Here is a 13,146-nt window from a genome sequence, read left to right as displayed (position 1 = left end):
TCCTAGCTCGAGATCATGCGTCGTGCAGTTTACTTCGTGCGTCTTTAGTTGTCTTGAGGCGTAGGCGATGACCTTCCCTCGTTGCATCAGGACACACCCAAGTCCTTGGTTTGACGCATCACAATAGGCCACGAAGTCCTCCGTTCCTTCTGGTAAGGTTAGAATGGGCGCACTACATAAGGCTCGCTTTAGTGTTTGAAACGCGATGTCTTGTTTTTCTCCCCAGTCGAAGGTCACGCTCTTCTGAGTTAGGGTGGTAAGTGGCTTAGCAATCTTCGTTTTGTATGAACCTTCGGTAATATCCGACGAGTCCCAAAAATTGTCGGATTTCTGTTGGGGTTCTTGGGATCGTCCAATTCTCTATTGCCTTGATCTTAGCAGCATCCATGTGTATCCCCTCTTTGCTTACTACGTGACCTAGGAAATCTACTTCCCGAATCCAAAACTCACACTTTGAAAATTTGGCGTATAGTTTTTTTGCCCTTAATGTTTCCAAGACTTGGAAGAGGTGTTGGCTGTGTTCTTCCTTGCTTCTTGAATAGATGAGTATATCATCTATGAATACGATCACAAATTTATCTAGGAAGGGACGACATACCCGGTTCATCAAGTCCATGAACACTGCTGGTGCATTTGTCAATCCAAAGGGCATCACTACAAACTCGTAGTGACCATAGCGTTTTCGGAATGCCGTTTTGGGGATGTCTCCTTCCAGCACTCGCAGTTGGTGATGACCAGATCTTAGATCGATTATTGAGAAGTAGCTTACTCCCTGTAGTTGGTCGAACAAATCGTCTATGCGCGGTAGGGGATATCGGTTCTTGATCGTGAGTTTGTTCAGCTCCCGGTAATCGATGCACATGCGAAAAGATCCGTCCTTCTTCTTCATGAATAGGATCGGTGCTCCCCATGGTGAGAAGCTCGGTCTGATGAAGCCCTTGCTCAGCAGCTCGTTCAATTGATTGGACAGTTCCTGCATCTCGACTGGGGCTAGACGGTAAGGCGACTTTGCTACTGGAGTAGCTCCGGGAATTAAGTCGATTCTAAACTCGACTTGGCGTTCTGGTGGGATCCCTGGAAGGTCTTCTGGGAAGATGTCTGGGAAGTTGCAGACTTCCGGAATGTCTTTAATGTTTTTCGATTCTTACTTCTGGTCTACTACGTGGGCTAGAAAGGCATGATATTCCTTGCGAAGATATTTTTGTGTTTTAACACAGGAGATGATTTATAAATTTGTACTAGGTTTGTCACCATAAACGACAAGAGTTTCGCCGTTTGGCAGATTGAGGCGAATGGCCCTTTCGTGACAAAGTATATCGGCATGGAGAAGGCTTAACCAGTCCATACCGATGATGACATCAAAACTTCTTATCGAAATGGGCATAAGATCGATTTGAAATAAGTGCTCGTTTAAATTTAATGTGCACCCTACGTACATATCGCTTGTGCTTTCCGTTTTACCGTTTGCCATTTCTACAGTGAATATTTTATTGAGTGGTTGGGGTTTTTGATTAAGTAGGTGTTTGAATTTATGACTCACAAAACTTCTCTCCGCACCGCAGTCAAAGAGTATGCATGCATAAATGTTGTCGAGGAGAAACGTACCCGTAACCACCGTGGGGTCAGCTACTGCTTCATTTTGTCCTATCGCTAGCACTCTCCTAACACCGCCAGCATTCTTTGCCTTTGGGCAATTCCTCTTGAAGTGCCCAGTTTCTCCGCACCCATAACATGCCTGGCTTAAACCAGTACCAGGAACTTGAGTGATTGGCAGCACCGATGCCTTACAGAAATGGGTAGTGTGCCCTTTCCTGTCGCAGTTTTTACAGTGCATCTCGCGGAAATTACTGTGGTGATGGTAGTTGCATATGCTGCACTTTGGCAGGTTCCCAACATATTGTTTCGTTGGCGCAGGGGTAGCAAGAGTTGTAGTGGGAGCAGTAGCGGCATGAACCGCCACCGTTTGTTTCTTTGAAGATTCTTGCGAATGTTGCCCCTTTCTCTTGTTCCAGAACTTCTTCTTGTTGTTGTTGTTGGCGTTGTTATCGTTGTTGTTGTTCCCTTTGGTTGGTTCAGCGACGATAGCCGTGACGCCTTGACAGACACCATGATCAATGAGAGATTGCGCCAGTTCCTTGGCACTGTCGAATGTCATGGGTTTGGAGGCTAACACACTCCCTCGAAGTTAGGGTGATAGTCCCCAGATATACCTTTCCACCTTTTGGCTTTCCAGGATCAACATTCCTGGGCAAAGTATTATAAAAGTCACTGAATCTGTTGGTATAGCCTGCGATGTCCGAGCCTACCATCGTAAGGCCCCACAGTTTCTGTTCGATCTTCTGAATCTCGCCTCTTGGGTAGTACTCTCGTAGGAGCATTCGTTTCAGGTTTTCCTAACCCATGGAGTTCGCCACCACTAGGGTTAGTGTCTTAACGTGGCCGATCCACCACGTCAGGGCTCGTTCAGAGAAAGTAAAGGTGGCAAATTTTACTTTGCTTTCTTTAGGGCATGCGCAAATTTCGAACACAGCTTCTGTTTTCTCTATCCATTGGGATAGAGCCATCACTCCCCCAGTCCCATAAAAGGGAATAGGTTTTCCGTTGGAGAAGTCTTTGTAAGTACATACCCCGGAACGGCCTTGGCTTTGGCCATTTGTAAAGCTGTTTATTCCTCCTCCTGACCCGTTGTTACTCATTTGTGCCATTGCTGCGGTTACAGCGGCTGTTACAGCAGTTTGGAACATAGTTGCATCCATAGTTGGAGGGGGCGGTGGAGGTGGTGTTGGAGCTGAGTTTCTGCGTGATGATCTACGAGGAGGCATGTTCTGGTAGAGAAATAATAATGAACACTATAAGTTTCTAATGATTTGACAATCGTGTACTGGAGGGTTAGTTGTATCTTGTAATTTGTTTTGACTTTAGTTAATGGTTTCAAAGTAGATATAGCAATTTAGATAATCCTATAAGTTTCGAGAGGTATGTAAAGAAGTACTTCATATTTATATATATGTCACACATCCGGTGAGTTACATTATGCTTTGTGTTTAGGAAAATTTGACCTATCTAGAGGTCTCCGATTACAAGTTCAAAGGAAATAAGAAAAACTTTATCCGAGGTCCTATTCTATATTAAAATTGTTGGAGTTGGGCAAGTCCTACTTGCGGTGTGTTGTGCGTTTGGAGCTAGACTCGGCATCCGATTGCCTGACCCCCATTAAGCGCCTTTCAAGAACTGCTTGTTGTTCATTGATCTCTCTTATTTCTGCAAGTGCTGTCACCATTTGGCTTTGAAGCGTCCCTGTATGGAGTTGGGTACTTTCGTGTAGTCCGTCCAGACGACGGATGTCTACGGCGTTACCCTGTGTAGCAGCATTGACCTCAAGGATTCTGGCCGCTTGCATGTCCGACTGGTAGTTCTAGTTGGCTATTGTGCCCACAATAACGGGAAGTGCTCGATCAACTGAGCCTCCCCCACTGACATTGTAAAACTCCCGACACATGCCAAACGGAGGGCGTACACCTAGTTGACGGCTCCAATGGTAGAGATGGCTTCCCCAAATGGGCATGGGACCTTGGTAACCTATTCTGACTTCGGGAGGACGGGGAGCGGGAGGGTTGATTATTTCTGGCTCGGAGTCTGTTCCATCCGAAATATCTTCTTCTTCCTCGACTTCCTCATCGACTTCGAATTCCTCTCCGACTTCCTCTTCAACTTCGAATTCCTCTTCGACTCCCTCTTCGATTTCCTCCGGATCTTCTTCTATCCATCCGCGTTACCTTGGTTTGGGTAGTAGGGATCTCCCGGTATATGGAATCCGGCCATTTTGTCTGTACTAGGATAGAGGTATAAGAATTTTATAAGAAAGGAAATTTCTATTTAAAGGCATCCTATGTTTAACTATATCTTATGGTGTGCAGGTTTTTCACTGTCCCATTATTTTATAACAATACTCCTATAGTGTGACATCCCCAAAATCACGGCCAGAAAAGACCGGTTTGTTTATGCTTTGTAAAAATCAGAGTACTTCTTTTAATGAAAGTGTTGCGGAATTTGTTCCCAGAAAAACATGATAAATACGTTATTAAAACATTTTCGAAGAAACGTTTTTTTATTCACCTTAAAACGTTTGGGATGTCATCGTTAATATAGAAACATAAGCATAAACAGAACTTACATTTGTTTACACTAGTGATCTACATCTCTTTAAATCTCTCAGTGTAAAGTGACTTCATATCAACACCTGTGATATAAATAAACTGAGTGAGTCAGGTTGGGAAACCTGGTGAGTACATAGGGTTTTCAACCCACAATAATATAAGTATTATGTTAACCAATTAAACAATCCACCCAATTACTCATCCCCATTATCTTCTTTACTCTTAAGGATTTAACCTAAGAGTCATCTATCCTGCATTCGTTTATTCCGAAGTCCCTTACTTCCAGGGTTATAGGACTGGCACTAAATCCATAGCTACCAATGTTCGTTCGTAAAACACTAATTCCATAGCTGCTATAGTCTACTCATCGGGTACTAAATCCATAGCTACCAGTGTTCATCTAATAGGTACTAAGTCCATAGCTACCAATTCCTAACAGGTACTAAATCCATAGCTACCAACGTCTAACAGGTACTAAGTCCATAGCTACCGGTGTTTGTCCCATAGGCACTAAGTCTATAGCTACCAATGTATACTCACGTCATCTTCTATCTCTCATCATTCATCTACCCATCTCATACCCAACACATTCGTATATATAAAATACGTATACAGTTTAAATCCTTTAAAACATGTATAAAACGTTCATCCAGCATAGACAGCAAGTATTCAGATAATATGCACACATAACACGTAGTTTATATAAAATACTTCATATCTATGTGTAAGATGAAAGGGACTATGCACTCACTTGAAAGGTGGTGACTCAGCACTCGGACAACGTTTCGATACTCTCAAAATGATATTCCTTCGATAAAACCTAGTACCAATATCACTAGGGTTTAGTCTAACGATAACCGCGACAAATTAATTAGTCTGACTATTATTAAGCATTAATAACACTCAATATAACTCGTAATAATAGCCCAAATAATTATTTTAAGGACCTAATAACATTCCTATAATTATTTGAAAGCTATATTAAAAATTGCATAAGCGTAGCACACTTACAGGGAATTTTATCGAAAACCGGAACTTAATTGGAGCAGCGTTTCGAAACCGAAAGGCTCTTTTTCTCAGGACTTCGGGAGCCTCGGGGCTTCCCTCGGGAGCTAAGGGGTTTAACTAGGGCTTAGGGGGGGGGGGGGGTTAGAAACCCTAGAGAGAGAAAGAAATCTAGAGAGAGAAGGAAAATTGTGTGAAAATTGCGGAGACCCTCGCCCCTTTTTATACCCTGCGAGGCCTCGGACTACGCTGGGCGTAATCCTTGGCTACGCGGGGCGTAACTTCGGATGGGGTTGCCAGATTGACTCTAGTTGTCTCGCACTCGGAAGGGATAAGACCGAAGGGTACGCAGGGCGTAATGCGAAGCGAGGCGACGTGGATCCTCCGAAGCCAAGCGATTCCGAACGCGGGGCGTTTTCTTCTTGTACGCGCTGCGTAGCGAGCCAGCTGTCATCCATCCGAAGCGAGTCGTGGGCAACAAGGAACGGCCTAGATCATGCCACGTCATCAGTTTTCATCAGACTTCGCAAATTTCACTACAAACTTTAAAAATTCGTAACTTTCGCATACGAGCTCCGTTTTCGACGTTTTTTATATCCACGCAAAGGCGGGAACGTACTCTACAACTTTCGTTTAGACTTCGTCGGCTAATTTTGACTCGATTTTAAATTTTATATTATTAACAGGCCGGGACAGGATTGGTCCGTTAAATCCTCATAACTTCTTCATCCGACATCCGTTTTCGCCCATCTTTTTCTCGTTACGCTAATTTTAATGAGATCTTCGATTCTCATTTAGGTCGTGTCGGCTAAAAACCACTCGATCTAATATTCGAATTTCGGGCTGTACACTATTAACTCGAAACTTCGAAAAATCATAACTTCTTCATACGAAGTCAGATTTGGGCGTTCTTTTTATCGATGTTCTTAGTTTAACATGTTCTACGACTTTCGTTTAGATCGCTAAGGCTAAATCTCATTCCATCATAAATTCACTATTCACGCTTCCCGGTACTGTGCCGGTTCTGTCGGGAAACTTCGACGAGTCATAACTTCTTCGTTATAACTCGGATTTCGGCGTTCTTTATATGTACGGAAACCTTGTGACATATTCTACAACTTGGTTAAGATTATTTATTCTATATAATCTTTTTGTCGAAAAGTCGTTTTCGACTCCTATTGCCTCTAATTGACTAGCCCGGATCTACGGGCGTTACATATAGTATTTCAAATTTGCGAGTCTAGAAATTTTATTTGGTAAGTTTTTGACTTGTTGTCCACTACGACCATTTCTCGACGTACGTTGGTCAAATCTAGGATAAATATAGTTGATCAGGCTATATTTATTCTCGATTTGATTACATACCTCGAGGCCCAATCGTAGTGTCGCAACTTGCCTTAATACTTTTTAGAAAACTTTTTTATGATACGAGACCGATGCATGCGAGTAAAAATGTATATTTTTAAAAGAAAATATATTGTTTATGAAAACGTTTTGTCAGGGGGTTTTTGGTCCCCTTTGCATTTATAGTTTGTATATCTTATGTGGTTCGATATACTTAGTTCACTATAAACAATGCTCTGATACCAATCCGTCACACCCCCAAACCAGAATGGCGGAAACATTCGGGGGTGGGTGACTTCACGTAGTACCATAACAATTGAATATCGTAAAGAAAGTAACACAACCATCATATATATATAATAAAAACGTACATTGTTGCGTTATACATGTTCCAAAAGAATATTACAATATGATGATTTAAAATGTTTGATAATAAACGCCTTTAGCGTTTCTTCTTCATAAGCTGGGAGTTACATGTATTACTGATTCCCTGAGAAATACAAGAGGTTTCGAAAAAGTGTCAGCAATAAAGTTTGTGAGTTCATAAGTGTTTTGTACTGAAAAAGTATGTCTTTTTGGAAGAAAATAGATGAACGTGGTTTTCAGAAAATCCAATATTTTCCACATATAGTTTGAAAAGTTCCCAAGGTTGTAGGGCGTTAGTATCTTTCGTACTTAAATGATAAAGATAAGTTTTTTACTCAAAATAATGTAAATACTGAATGCATGTATAAATCTCATAAATCAAGCTTGTTTTTATACTTTCGTGTGAGTCTTATAACCATACTATTGACACAGACTGCCTGTAACAACATTCTTCAGGTGTTGTAGTGTTATGACATTTGTCACCCTAGACCTGCCGGTCTAACTGTAACTAACAGTTTAGGTGCGGGGTTGTCAATCCCGTATAGATCTATACACAAGTATCACGTTCTCCTTCCAAGAGATTATGGCTTATAATACAGGACTTGAAATGCATACTTAAAAGTACGTTGAAGTTGAATATCTCACGCCACTTAGTATAAATAGATTTACGATAAGAAAGACTCTATTTCACTTTAGATGAAAGTAATTCGTTTTTCAAGATGTATACGTAAGAATATATGAATAATTCTCAAACTATACCCATTATAGTTTTTCTAAAAGTGTGTTCCATTTGGTGAAGATAACTTGGTGAAATACTAAACTTTATGAAGTAAGATGTTGGTATCGAAATAACAATAAAATAGATGTTGTATTTATAAAGTGATATGTTTTCTTGTATTGTACTTGTATTCCCCCCCTAAAACATGAAAAGACTTGAAAAGTAGGGGTATGAACTCACTTGTTCGGTTTGAAGAGAGTGGGACTAGAGTCGAGCAGAACTTCCACCGCGGAAAGCTGCGTCTTCGAGCTTCTCGGGGATCTCGGTTGCGTAGAACCTTCGTTGGGGGCTCGAGTGTGGAAATCGAGGGTGTCGGGATGGCCACTGGTGCGTAAGAGTGTGTGAGAGTGAGTGAAAGTTTGAGAGAGATGTTCCAAAATCCGGAGTTTATGCCTTCTATTTATAGGGCTGAAGGCGCGAGTACGCGGGGCGTACCACCGGAGTACGCTGGGCGTACTTCGGTTACGTTGGGCGTAACTTTACGTCGTGGCTTACGACTCGGGTCTAGCTAGGCGTAGAGCTTGCATCCGATGGGACTCGACCTTGCGCCTGAGTACGCTGGGCGTACTCCTAAATTACGCTGGGCGTAATTCTGGCTTCCATCTTCTAAATTTCGTAACTTTCGCGTACGGGCTCCATTTTTCGCGTTCTTTATATCCACGCGTAGGTGAGATTATGCTCTACAACTTTCATTTAGACTCCGTCGTCTAGTTTTGACTTTATTTTTAATGCTATGTTTTTAATAGGCCAGGACTGCTAAAGTCCGTTAAAAATTCTTAACTTCTTTATCCGACGTCTGTTTTCGTTTGTCTTTTTATCATCTTACTCCTATTGTGGAGACCTTCAACTCTTGTTTAGGTTGCGTTAGCTAAACCTCGTCTAATCTTTAATTCGAGTTTTTAGCTCTCTACCGCTGTTACGAAACTTAGAAAATTCGTAACTTCTTCATACGAGGTCCAATTTGGGCGATCTTTTTATGTACGTTTACAGTTTAACGAACTCTACAACTTTTGTTTAGATACTTAAGGCTAAAATGCATTTTATTAGAATTTCACTTTTTACGTTAAATAGTGTTTTACCGGGTGTGTCGTGAATATTTGAGTGGTCATAGTTTCTTCAATATAACCCGGTTTCGAATGTTCTTTATGTTTTTGAAAACCTTGGCACGATATCTAACATTTGATGCATCCCAATTTAGATATTTGAACACTTTATTTTTGAGGTTAATTTCGTTGATTCCAAATAGTTTTTGTTGTATTTGACTTTTGAGTGTTACATTGCTTTTGGAAAAATATAGGGTTGTCACACAATCACACATAAAAAGTTCCTACAACATACATATGCACACTAGCACCAAAAAGAATACGAAATTCCTAATACGACCACCAAGATGGTGGCAGGCGGTGGAAGGAGGTGGTAACCACCACCTCACTTTGGTGGTGGTGGGTTTTCTTCGGTTTTTTGGCCAAGCAATATTCGTACGACATCATACCATTAAAACACACACACACACACACGCATACACATGTAAAATTACATACAAACACAACCACCCTCGTGGTGGCAGGCGATGATCAAATAAAGACCGGGTGATGGCCTTATAGCGGTGACGACAACGGTCGAACGACTCTGGCATTACAGAAAAGAAATGGAGAAGAGAAGGGTCATAGCTCGTCCTCACCAGAGAATGGTTTCAGCAACCACAAGTTCTGATTTTGCTCCTGCTTCCTTCAATCTCGACGTTTAGATCGTTGGCCTTAGATCCCGTCGACAGAAGTTGTAACGGTGGTGTTCGACGAAGGAGTCGGGCGGCGTCGGTAGCGAATGGTAGATGACGAAAACAACAGCACCCGAAGGCTACCCTCCACTCCTCGTCGATATCGAACTCTTTTGTCGTAGGGGGATTCAACAGTGGTAGTCGCTCGACGGTTCATAGCAGTGACAAAGGTGTTAGCGGTAGCTGGAGATACGGAGGGATAAGGTGGCGGCTGAGTGTTGGCGGCAGCTGGAGATGCAGGCCAATGTCGACAGGGTTGTTTTTATGGGTTTAGAGGACAAAAGATGGAAATGGTAAAAGGATGTGGGGTGGAACCACAAGTTTAAATAAAACATTTTTTCTAATAATTAAAAATAATTAGAAATCTGAAAATTAAATGTAAAAGAAACCAAAAGGGCATTATAGTCATTTTATGTCAGTCAGGGACGAAGCGTGCAACTTTTAATGATATAAAGGACGATCCGAGTTAATATTAAAAAATAGGGATTAAACGTGCAATTTGACACTTACACACAGGGACGAATCGTGTAATTTGCTCAACTCATGTAATACATGAGTCTTACACCTAGAATACTTATAAGACTTGAGGGAGTGGCTACGGTAGAGACCGCAGTCTCCCTCCACCTCAGCTTGAACACCGCCCCTCCATCGCGGTTTGGGTGCAATGGAGGCCGCACTGCGGTAGTCCCCGAATGCACTCCCCTTTCACTCTCTCCTTTTTTACTTGCTCTCTCCTCTCTCTCTCTCTCTCTCTCTCTCTCTCTTTTCTCTCAACCAATCATCTTATTTCTTTTGTTTTTTTTATTTCTCTCTCCTAACCATTTTCCTACTCCTACATTGTGGTTTCAAATTGATGAGATAAGAAAAAATATGAGTTGACATCTACATGACATATGAGGGAGTGCGGTTTCAGTAGCACCACTCACTCCAGCCTAAGTAATCTACTCTAATAATTTTTTTTTGCCACTTGTCACATTCTTGTTCATTTTGACATATGTAATTCTGTGATTAATTCTTAGAAATTAATATTCACTTGTCATTTTATAGTAGTTTTTGATTTATTTAATTAACTATAATAATTTATTGGTTAGAGAAATAATTAATGTGTCATTAATTTGTTTTTTTTTTATATTTTCAAATTTTAATATGTTTCTTTTAATATACATAATTCAAAATTAGCATGTATATTTTGAAGTTCATTGTCATTTTCAAAATTTATATTTTCATATGTAACTTTTTTTAATCAATTCGTGTAATATACGGATCTCATACCTAATAATTCATATATAAGGCTAAACGGTATGGACTAATCCAACCTACGCGTGGGGCTTACGTGGCAAGGCCACCTACGCGTGAACACCGCCCCAGGCGTGCGTAGGTGCCTTGTGGTGTAGTGGGATTCACGGACGAAGACGTTTAATTCAATTGGTGGATAATTTTTTTTGACCGTTTCTCTTTTTTGACCGTTACCAAATTAAAAAAAAAAAATTCAAACAACACTTTATACACATATATAAATACATACACAACATATAAACAAACACATTTCCATTCACATCACAAACATATTTCTATTCCCTCTATCAAGCACACTTTCAAACATAGATATGAATAATTTTGCGAGTTCGATTGCTTCTTCTTCATCCGATGATGATAGCTCTGATGAAGATGACTTGGTGTTGCACACGTTGTTGTCTGCGGCACGCAATAGGGTGCAACAAAGAGGCGAAACTACAAATATCGATAAGAGACGTAGAATTTCGATAATTCGGGATCGTATGGCGGCACACGAGCTTTTGGTACGTGATTACTTTGCCCCTGATAGTTTGTATGACCTATCAAAATTTGAAGACCGGTTTCGTATTAGTAGAAATTTATTTTTACGTATTGCTAGAGATTTGGAGAACAATTATGAGTTTTTCTAATTGAGATGGGATGCAAGAGGTAAACGTGGGTTTAGTACCTACAAAAATGCACAACAGCCCTTAGACAATTGGCATACGACATAGCAGTAGATGCTTCAGATGAGTATCTGAAAATGTCTGAGAGGACTGGAAGAGAATGTGTTTAATTATCTTTTTTGTGAGTATGTCATAAAGCTTTATGGTGACATATATTTGCGGCATCCAACTAGAAATGATATCGAACAATTGTATGCCGCACATGAAGCTAAACATGGTTTACCAGGAATGCTTGCCAGCATTGATTGTACACATTGGGAGTGAGCAAATTGTCCCAATGCATGGCGAGGTCAATTCACACGAGGTGATCATGGCGTCCCGACTATTATACTAGAGGCCGTTGCATCACATGACCTATGAATTTGGCATGCATTCTTTGGTATGGCGGGGTCAAACAACGACCTGAATGTGCTTGGAGCCTCTCCGATATTTAATGATATTTTGCAGGGTAAAGCACCAAACATGCCGTTTGTTGTGAATGAACATCAATATAATTACAGGTATTACCTTGGTGATGGAATATATCCAGGGTACGCTACGTTTGTCAAATCGTTTTCATTTCCGGTCGATGAAAAACGACAATTGTTCAAGTTAGCACAATAATCGACAAGGAATGATGTGGAACGGACGTTTGGGGTCCTCAAACAAAAGTGACACATTATCAAACATTCGACACGATCATGGGATAAGGCGAATTTGACGGAGGTGTTGACTGCTTGTGTTATTTTACATAACATGATAATTGAAGAAGAGGGTAGGGCTATTTGTATGTATAATCCGGAAGATATTCTTAACCCACCTGCAGTAATACAAATTGGCAGCCCTGCATACTTCACACGACTTTTGAAAATACAAAATAGTGAAACACATCACAATTTACGTTATGATCTGACTGAGCATATATGACAAAGACAATTCCAGCAACATGGTGACAATGACGACGACGGTGATGACGACGAGCAATATTTTATATGTTTTTTTTTGGTAATTTAGGTTTTAAATTATTATGTTTTTTTATGTAGTGTAGATTTTAAATTTATGTTTTTTAAATTAATGTAAAATATTTTTAATTAATATTTATGTTTTTATTTTTGTTTAATAATTATTTTTTGAATTATTCTAATGTTAAAAGAATAGAAAAACAAAAACAAAAATTGATATAGAATGAGAACCATTTCCAAGAGATAGTAGGTTGGTGGTGGATTTATAGTAAAGGTGATGTGACTTGTGACGTAATTTGAATAGTCTGGTGACCATACCCTTACCCTAAGGCCACACAAAATCTTAACATCACCGACACGTGTCTCAATTTCGTCATTTTCTTCAAGTTGCTGGTGCGCAGTCTCCCTTAACATACGCACTCACCCACCACCGCCACCAAACTTTTTGATACCGGACCCATGATTTTCACCAAATATTTGATAATAATTAATATATTAATAATTTAATACCCACCAAGGGAATATACTATGTGGGTCCCTGCATTATTCATCTATCTCTATATTCTGCTCTTCAATATCATTTTCAACCACATTTGGTCCTTCGTCTATGTTTTATCATTATTTCACTTATAATTTTATTCATAAAACGAATACTCAACAAATCGTATTTACAAATACAATAAACATAAACAAAAAATAACATATAAAAATTTGTATTTTAATATTTTAATATTTATTATTAGAATAGAAGATCTAAACCAAGCATTTACTATCCTATATTTGAAGGGACATTTGAAAGTTTCTAAATGAAATGTTG

This window comes from Lactuca serriola, chromosome 5 (assembly GCF_051521515.1).
Source record: "Lactuca serriola cultivar US96UC23 chromosome 5, Lser_US96UC23_V15, whole genome shotgun sequence".
NCBI classification, from domain to species: domain Eukaryota; kingdom Viridiplantae; phylum Streptophyta; class Magnoliopsida; order Asterales; family Asteraceae; genus Lactuca; species Lactuca serriola.
Note: the sequence above shows the minus strand (reverse complement) of the source record.